Genomic DNA, 9,935 nt, shown 5'->3' with positions numbered 1-9,935 from the left:
TGATACCATTGGGATTGATTTGGTGAATATTATTTTGGCCAAAAAAAAACAATAAAAAGGTCTTTTCTGTGAATGTTACTATTAGTAGTAATTAGCTTCTAATGTAATTCTCTTTCAGGTTGTTATCTTTGAGAGCTATGACATTGTTATTTTTAGGTTACTTTGCAACAAGCCACCTAGTTGTTGATCTTAGTAAAAAGGTACATGTGATACTCATAATTGTTGGGGATGTATGAACTGTGTTAATTACTCTAGTGCGGTAAACGTGTGTTGATTTTCTGTATTTGTTCAACATTCTGATTGTGCTTTTCAGAAGGAGATGTGTGTATTTCTTTTGTATCCATTCAATTAGTTATATTTGTTATTAAGTGTTTAGTTACTATTTTTCTATAGAAATGTCATTTTGGTGCTGAAGATAGAGAAAATTTAATTTCAGAATCTACCTACCTAGTAATGACAATTTTTTCTAATGTTAAAATGCTTAGGGAGCCTACCACAAATGTTTGCTCACACTTTAAAGTCATACTTTTGTTGTTATAAAGTAAGAGTGTTGGATTAAAATATATTTTATAAAAATATTGGATTGCAATTTTTATACAATATTTAAAATTATTATGGGAAATCTTACTTTAACTTTTAGGAAGCAAAAAGTTCAAAACAAAACATTAAGCACCAAGAATTAAATCTTTTACCAAAATTTTCTAGGATATGTTTCAAGTTTGATTGTACCTATGGGTGGACGGTGGACGGTGGACGGTGGACGTCTTTTGCATTACTTAAAGCAACTAGTAATTTTTGTTTACAAGGTTAGAATTAAAAATTTTAAGCAAGTTGATTTCTTTCTTTTGATTAATTCCCATATCGGGAAAAAATTTTAAGCAATTTTTTCTTCTCTCTTTATTTCTCTCTCACTCTCTATCTTTCTCTCACAAGAGAGCTTCCTTGCAATTTTCTCCACAATAGCCATTAAATGTTAACATACCTAACATATTTTGTTAACTTAATATAATATGCTTAAAATCAAAAGCTTGATTTTATTAATTAAATTAAATATAATTTAATTTATAATAATTGTAATAATATCAATTACCTGACCAAATGAAGCCTTTCCTACTAAATATTGTAGGGCAATTATCCACCGACCACCTTTTTTTTTTGCACTTTTTCAAAAATGCACATTTCTCAAATTTTTTTTCCCTGAACTCCACTCGAAGTTATATTATTTTGCACCTATATACTTCCACCTCTAAACAGTTAAGAGAACTAACGGGATATTATTTAAATAATTTTTTACCCTCAAATGTAAAATGACAATTATTTACCAACCACCTGTATTTTTTGCATTTTTCAAGAAATACACAATTCTTAATTTTTTTTACTGAAGTCCACTTAAAATTATATTGTTTTACACATGTCCACTTTTGGCTTCAAACAATATCATTGTGAAATAACAATTTTACCCTTATGATGTCAGCAAAGTTCTAATAATGTTATAACACGAGTGGATTAGTAAAAAAAATGTTAACTTCAGGTAAAGTGCTGCCAAAAAAAAAAATTATGTATTTTTGAAAAAGTTAGAAAAAAATAAATGGTCGATGGATAATTACCCAATATTGTATTTAAGGTTTTTATTAAACTTACTAGTAATCTTGCATATTAGTACAATAGTGGTATAAATATAGTAAGTGAGTTATCCATGGGAATCATTTGGATGTAGAAAACATTTTGGCTAGAGATTTGCTCATTGGCCCACCTTCTAATGGAGTCCATTCTAATGGTTTCTCTCTTGTAAGAAAGTCATAATTCCATTCCATGTCGAAATTTACCCAAAGACTTGATTTTGATCACATAAAGTATTTGTTGTAGTAGATTTCTTCCAAACGAAGAGTGATGTATAACTAAATCCTATTGTTTGAACTTGTGTCACTTAATAATATTTTAGCTCAAAGTGGCTTTTCTCTGTAGGACCAACTTCTTGGTGAAAACACTACATTAGGTGAAGCTTTGATGGCCCCAACTGTTATATTTGTTAAGCAGGTTTTTCATTAACCCCTATTCAACCTAGTTGACAACACATTGCCATGCTAAATAATGCTAAAAGTAAGTGGACATAATTAGCAAGGGAGAAGTAAAGAGAAAAGTGAACATCATTGGCAGTGGTTTCACAAACAATATATCACGAGTGTTATCGAAAGGCCTAGGTGTTGTTATCTATGGTGACTCTTGGGAAATTCCAAGTATTCACATGGAGTCCATCATATGAAAAGCAATTTTCCATTACGTGCTACTAGATGTTATAACTATGTTTAATGACTTGTAGGGATTGATAATTAATTTTGAGTTTTGATGGTTATGAAACTTTGATTTTCATAAATATATTGTTTGAATATGTTGCATCTCTGTTGTACAATAGTTACATGCATGTTCCATTTAATTTTGGCTATTGATTGTTTGTTTAGGCTTGAAGAATAGAAGATGGTAAAATGAGGCGAACTTTTAATGGGTATTGGGGTAGTCCTCGTTGTGAGCAAGGAGGCCTCCTACAAAATGCTCAAGGGAGGACATTAGTATTAGAAAAATGATCTTTATTGACATTATAATAGTGTCAGTAATTACTTTAAGTGACACTTGTTAATTGTGTCAATAATCTGGCAGTCAGAACACATTGATACTTATTTGTAATGTCACAAATATAGTGTCTATGATTACTATTACTATGGTATTAATATTTTTTTATTATAAAAATATAAAATTTAATATTACGTACTTGCAGATGAGATTATAAAGTATTATAAAATTAAGAAAACAAATTAACTTTTATTTACATAAGAAATTAGTTTAGTACATGGCTGTGAGTTACTAATTACAAGCTAATGAGAAAACAAATTTAAAATACGTTTTATATAAAATAAAATTGAATAATCAAATCAATTGGAAGTTTGCAAAAGTTAAACCTCAAATATGATGCTTGAAATTGGAAAAATATGATCAATATACATTGCAAATTGTCTCTATATAAAAAGAAAAAATATTAGAAAATTAAATATCTTATGACATATACATATTGAGTCAGGTTCACAACATAATCATTATTTAGAATAAATTGAGATGCATCACCACTAGCGATGACAAAAACCGGATTTGGCCTTCCCAATCCTAAACTTGAATACTAATTTATTGTTCTAGATCGAATATTAACCTAATTTCTTTGACTCCGAGTCTGGACTTGGTTCAACTCGTAAAACTTTGGGTTCCAAGATTGTGGTTTTTTAACCTGGATTTCTTTATAAATTATGAAAAAAAAATGAAAAAAACAAATAGTAACTTTCTCTTTAATCTTTATGAAGTTGGACATTACATTCAATCACAACCTAAAACCAATGAAACATATTCTGGAGTTGGTATAGAGGTGATGCAAATGCTGCCAACAAAATTAAGAATAAAATAATTTGTTATAGGAAATCGATGCACAAAAATTACAATTAATTTTGAATCGTAATGGCGTCAAGGACAACAGCCCACCTAGCTCTACCATGCAATGGCATCAAAGACAGGCCCCCGCCCAGCTCCGTAGGAAAGGTAGAGAAAGAAAGAAATAGAGAGAGTTTGTGAAGAGATGACAAAGGAGAAGCAGTGGTGGGCTTAGAGGTGGAAGCTAGTCCACTCAACTTTGCAGCAATTAAAGATGAACAACTGAGAATGATGGAGATCGCGGTAGCAAAAAGAAGAGGAATACAATAGTTGATTATGATGATTATGAACATAGAGAAGAGGAAGTGGCTGAAATGATGAAGACAATGATTTAATTTGATGAAAAGAAGAGGAAATGGTTGGCGCCTTTCAACTGTGAGATTTTAAAAGAGGAAAATGTGATTGCAAATTAGCGTCAGCTGTTCTAGGGCTTCTTTTTCTTTTTCCCCTTTTCTATTTATTTTTAAAATTACTTAAAAAGCAATATAAAAATAAAGATATCCGGTTCGAGTTTTGGATATTTAAGTTTATTGAAATCTAACCTAGATATATTCAAGTTCATGAAATTGAATCCTAATCTGCATTTAATCTAACTCTAACATAGGTTGAACTACACACAAATTATCTGGGTTTGTAAGAGTCTGGGCCGAGTTGAGTTATTTTGTCATCCCCAATCACCACGTGTATTGGTAAATATTTGATATTGTATTTCAAATTAATGTCAATAATTGGTATATTTCAAAAGTGAAATAACATTTATTTTTGTAACAACTATATACCCAACATTCAAATCAAATAAAAGATTATTTAATAGATATAAAATCCAAAATCCATGGATATATAAGATAGAAAAATATATGATACTTTTTTTTTATGCGAGTACCACTCTATTGGTGGGAGGTTAGGCGGGACCCCTACCTGTCACTTAGAACAGATAATGAAAATTACATATGGAGGGGGACATAAACCAAAACGTCCAATCAAGAGAAATAAATATAACAGTAAAAGAAGTTATTTAGGCATAGCCTAACATGAAAAGAAAAAGACTAATGCAGATGATGATAATATCTCTTACGATGCTTGCGGTCAACAAGTAATTTAATGCCTTTTTTCAAATGACCGACAACGCTAAAATCAGGGCTACAGTCAATTATCTCAAAATTCTCAGGTGCAAACAGAAAGTGGTCATTATTCACCACGTGTTCGTCAGAACTATCATCATTATCAGGATGAGAATTGTAATGCCTAAAATATGTCTTAGATGCTCGATGAAGATGTAGATTATACTCACCAGGTTCTTGAATCCTAGAATCATGAGTCGTGACATCCTAGCCAATCGGTTCCTAAATGGGAGTAGGAACCGATTGGCTCAGTTCTCCATATTTAAAATTGGAGATCCTGCATCTGCAATCTGCTTAGTGATGGAAGGCTCAGGTTGTGGAGTATCCAAGGGTTGTGGAGTATTAGACGACAGAACTTCTGACTTCTTATTATTTACTATAGTCTGCCAATTCCCACTGGGCCGCTGAGGTCGGAGCCCTAGATTGGCCATGTAACATGTCTTAATGGTATGACCAAGGTGCTTATGGCAACCAACTAACCTTAGCATTGATTAAATACGGGGGTGCTTATGGCAACCAACTAACCTTAGCATTGATTAAATAGGGGGAAAAGAAAGTATTTTAAGGCATTACCTTAATCGAAGTTCTTTTAGCAATCTCTTTTGGAGATTCCTTTATAAAATATTCATAGTTGACATGCAAATTTTTCAATTTATTAGCTTTCACATCCAGGTTCAATTGCAAAGCACAAATCAAAGATATGGTGGGGCTAGCATAGAACAACAAAAGACTCAGAATTTTTACTATATTCAATCGAACTATTTCTATCCAATATGTAAATCAATTAATAAAGAAAGTCGGGGGATCACATGACCCATGCATTACTAGGTTTTTGTCAATTGACTAGATTCTCTTATGATCTGATCATATACTTGACAATACATGTTGAAAATATTTCAAAATAAAAAAATTATGTTACCCTCGTTTCATTCAAGTAGTTGGTTTTATTTAACTAGCTATCTAGTCGTTTTCAAAGCAGGGAAAGTAGGAGCTAAAAGATTAATTCACAATATTATAGCCAAATAAATGTCAACTATCACGTACATATACATATATACTAAGGTTTCTACTCAAAGTCTTCACTTCAATTGTTAAAGTAGTATGCTAGATCCATACATAATAAGATGTATCCTTCATTTATGACTGTGGATATCTTTTATTCATGAAGAATTTATGATATATATCCTTTTGTTTGGACATCATATGCCCAATATATTAATCATATACTTTATGAATAAGGATAAAGTATGTGTGGTCAAATAAATAATGAATAAATAAGTTCTATTAAAATTTCTAGATTGTTATTTTATTGCACCTCTCTTTTATGAGAAATATATTTCAAGCATGAATGGCCAACATTTAATTTATTTCAAGCCTGAGTACATAGCAGGAGAGATGCGAAAATGAAATCAGCACTTGTATTTACAAATGCATGTATGAGGCGCATAGATTGCCGTAACATATTTGCAGTGTCCTTCTCCATTGTACATAGTTGAGCAGTCGATTCTGCATTGATCATCCCCGTTGCAGGGCCAAGTTTTTAGGCAATAAGGGCCAGGATTACGTTCTGCTGCTGCCACATGCATAATGTTCCCTTCTGTTTGTCAAGCATAACATACTAGTTAATATACGGGCATCTTGTGAAAATTTCATTATATTTATACACTTGAAATGAACGCATATATTTGCATTCTATGAAAAAGGATGAAAAACATACCAGAGACAAGGAGAAGGAGGACAAACAAGATGCAAACAACAGTGAGCTTCGCCATCTTTTAATAATCTCTATATTCTTAAGGATTTATGAGAAACTAATTTTGATTGATTTGTTATATTAGCACAAGAAGATGAATTTATAGCATGATATGAGTCAAACATTAATGCAATATCTTCTAGACAAGAATGCAAATCTGGGTATGTAAACATTTTAAATGAAATAGTTATTGCAGTTTCTTAGTTTTAGTTAATAATTAGAAATCTCAAATATTAATATAATCAAAGAGATTTTACTCAGCTCTTTTTGAGGAGCCTTTATGTACCCAAAAAAAAAAATTTACTCGTAATTGAGTAACATATTCTTAATATGGCAATTTAAATGGTATAGTTGTGTTACGCATTGTGGGAGTTTAATTTCCTTCCTCAATTTGAGTGAAGACACTCTTCTCCCTTTTGAAATGTGAGTAGAGTAGACGTTCCTCGAATATTAGATAGGGTAAAAATCTGAGCATGCTTCATAAGAGTCGATGTAAACTAGTCTCGGTAATAGTCTGATTTGTAAACATCAGTTGTAATCTCATGTAATATGAGTTGTACTCTTAAGCAATAGTCTCATATAATTAAAAAAAAATGGTATAGTTGTGTTGAAGTGTCCGATAAAATGTAAGGAGAATGATACCCTATTCCTCTTAATAATAGTTTTTACTATTTTACTATTTGGACTCCTTGTAAATGTTTTTGTAAATAATTAATATAATAAGCACTGATATTTGGCTATCATGGCGAGACACTACGGCAACAGAAACAATAGATTGGTGTATTTACGCTGCCGTTTCTATTGTCTTTTTTTTTTAAATAAAAATAAAATAATAAGTAAAACGATAGTTTGAAGACATTATTTCTGATTTTCTGTCAATATTATGGTGGGTACGGCTTGGTTCGATTCAATTTTTTAATCGAACTGAATTAACTAAATAAAATTTTAATAGAATAATGTATGGTTTTGTTCAACTTTTTAGTTTTTTTACTTTTAAAATCGTAATTATATCTGATTATTTGAATTTTCAATTTAATTTCTATTTATTCAATTAAACCGTTTAGTTAATTTTCTATTAATTTTTAATCAAATCGAACTGTCGGTTCAATTTCTCGATTGAAATGCCCACCCCTTCACTGTGGTATCTCTATCGAGGCTGTGAATTTGCTCTTCTATTATTATCATTTTCTCTTTCTCTCCCTCCAATGTAGTTCTGTACTATCCAATAATTATTATGTTTTTTATTTTCTCGGAGACTTGCAAGCTACAAATTCGTACTTGTAACGACATTCATTAGCGCAACAAGACAATTTCTCTTAGGTAGCTTTAATGTTAATGCCCTTCTATTTTCGTGTCAAAATAAAACTTTAATGCCTTGAATATTGCATAAATTGGTGGGTTATCAAGTAGTTAAAGAATCAAATCAATTATTATTCATCCTCCTTTTTTTTTTTTTTTTGCACATTTAACTTGCTTCAATCACTGACTTCTTCTGAATATTATTTACACGCTTCCTTTGAAAGAAATGTAAGTTATGTAACTTGGTTCAATCACCGACTTCTGAATATTATTCCCTGGGTTTAATTATCGGAGAGAAAATGTATAATCAAAAGAATTTTTTATTCGACAAAAAAATAGAAGGAGAGAGGAAGAAAATATAATTATAGTATATTGCGGGCCTTTGTTTAGAATTAAAGTTGAAATTCAATGAGTTTATTTTATAAATTTTTAATTAAAAAATAACATTTGATAAATTTTGTAAAACCTACTTATTTCATAATTTTTTATATTTTGACAGCACCTTTTAGACCTATAAGCAGTTCATTAAATAAGTCATCTTACATTTCTAAAGTTCATATTATAACCTTAATATTTAAAAAAAAAATAATTATGTCTTATATTTTCATAAATCCTAATAAATATAAACTATTACATATCATATTACTATAATAACTAATGTATGTTCTCTTTTGTATTAAAATTTTAATTCAGTAAGTTCAAATATTTTGTATTTCCCTTTTATTTTCTATTATTAGAATAATTAAGACTTGCATAGGATTATGTAAATTTTTTTTGAACTATGACTAATTTCACATGAAAGATAATCATGACCGTATGTAATTTTACGTGTTAAAAAAAGGCATTTCTAAACAATTTATTAATCATATTCTAAAAAATAGAAGACAAGTTAAACTTATGTCTATTTTACTCGTTATGTAATAAAAAAAAATACTTTCGTAATCAAGTTTACTAAATACATGTACTCTACTTGTCAATCTCATTGTGTTAATCTAACACCAAGCTGCTTTTGTAATCAATAACTTATTTTATTCACACAATAAAGTAATTTATTTAATTAGCCATTGCAATCCCAAATTAGCAATCTCATTCATTAATCTCATTGTTGATTAATCTCATTGTTAAGAAAAGACTCAAATGCTCAGATTTCATTTATAATTTTGTGTAAAGGAGGTGTACTGAACCAATCCCTAGTTCCCTACACAAATTGCTGTTTGAAGGTTGCTATGAATTTTTCAAATGATAATAAGAAATCAACTAATCTTCCATTAGGATTTATTTATTGTTGACCAATTTCAATTTATAAAATATTTGTTAATATTCTGTATTTACTTTAATTTTTTTGTCGGGATAATAGCTCATTAATCAGACTAATTTGGAGTTACAAATAAACACATAATCTCGCCGATCAGAGATGGGCTCCAAAAGGATATAATCATTTTTTTTAAGTGCATATTGACATGATATTGATACATATATAATTAAATTAAATTAAAGTTTATTCTTGGTAAAAAGTTTTCAAATCTCCATCTAAGTACTCAAATAAGCAGATGAAGCAAAGAACCTCCGGATGAAAGAAAATGCTTAGTGATTGAAGACGTTAATAAATATAGAGAAATATGCATGTTTCATCATAGTGAATCCATCAAATTTCATGTTTGGTTCTCTTTTATGCCAGTGAATCTATCATGCTTCATGCTTTTTTTTTGGTTTTATTTTATTAATAGTATAAGTTTCATGCTGTTTGGCTATAAAGAAAATCGTGGGCAAATAATAAGAATAATTGAGAGAATTTTTATTTAAAAATTTGAGAGGGAGTTTGCTTATTTTTTCTTTTTTTCAAATGCGTCCACTCCAAAATGTGGGCTATATGTAAGGCATGCCCAGGTCTTAAAGCCCATTAAAATGTGTTTTTCAAATTACAATTTTACCATTTTCCAATTATAGCCTCCATGATGTAATCTTGAATACGTGTCCTTTTTTTCAATTTTTTTCTTTGGTCCAGTGACATGTATTTACAATTTTACCCTTTTCCAATTGAAGCCTCATTATTATCAAGAAATTTTCGACATTTTTCGTTGCGAATTTGATATGTATATATGCAGGCAGGTGGCAGGGGGTATCCGTGAGTATTATATTATTATTTTTTTATGATTAAGATTAGTAAAATTAATAATTAAATTTGAGGACATGAGTTTGAGTCCTACGAGATTTATTTTTATCTTCTATTATAAAAATATAGATTAGGTACAGATTTCTCCCTAGTTATACTACAAAAGTCAATTTATAAA

The sequence above is a fragment of the Citrus clementina genome, unplaced genomic scaffold (genome assembly GCF_000493195.1).
Source record: "Citrus clementina cultivar Clemenules unplaced genomic scaffold, Citrus_clementina_v1.0 scaffold_9, whole genome shotgun sequence".
Lineage (NCBI taxonomy): Eukaryota > Viridiplantae > Streptophyta > Magnoliopsida > Sapindales > Rutaceae > Citrus > Citrus x clementina.
This window is presented reverse-complemented; position numbering follows the sequence as displayed.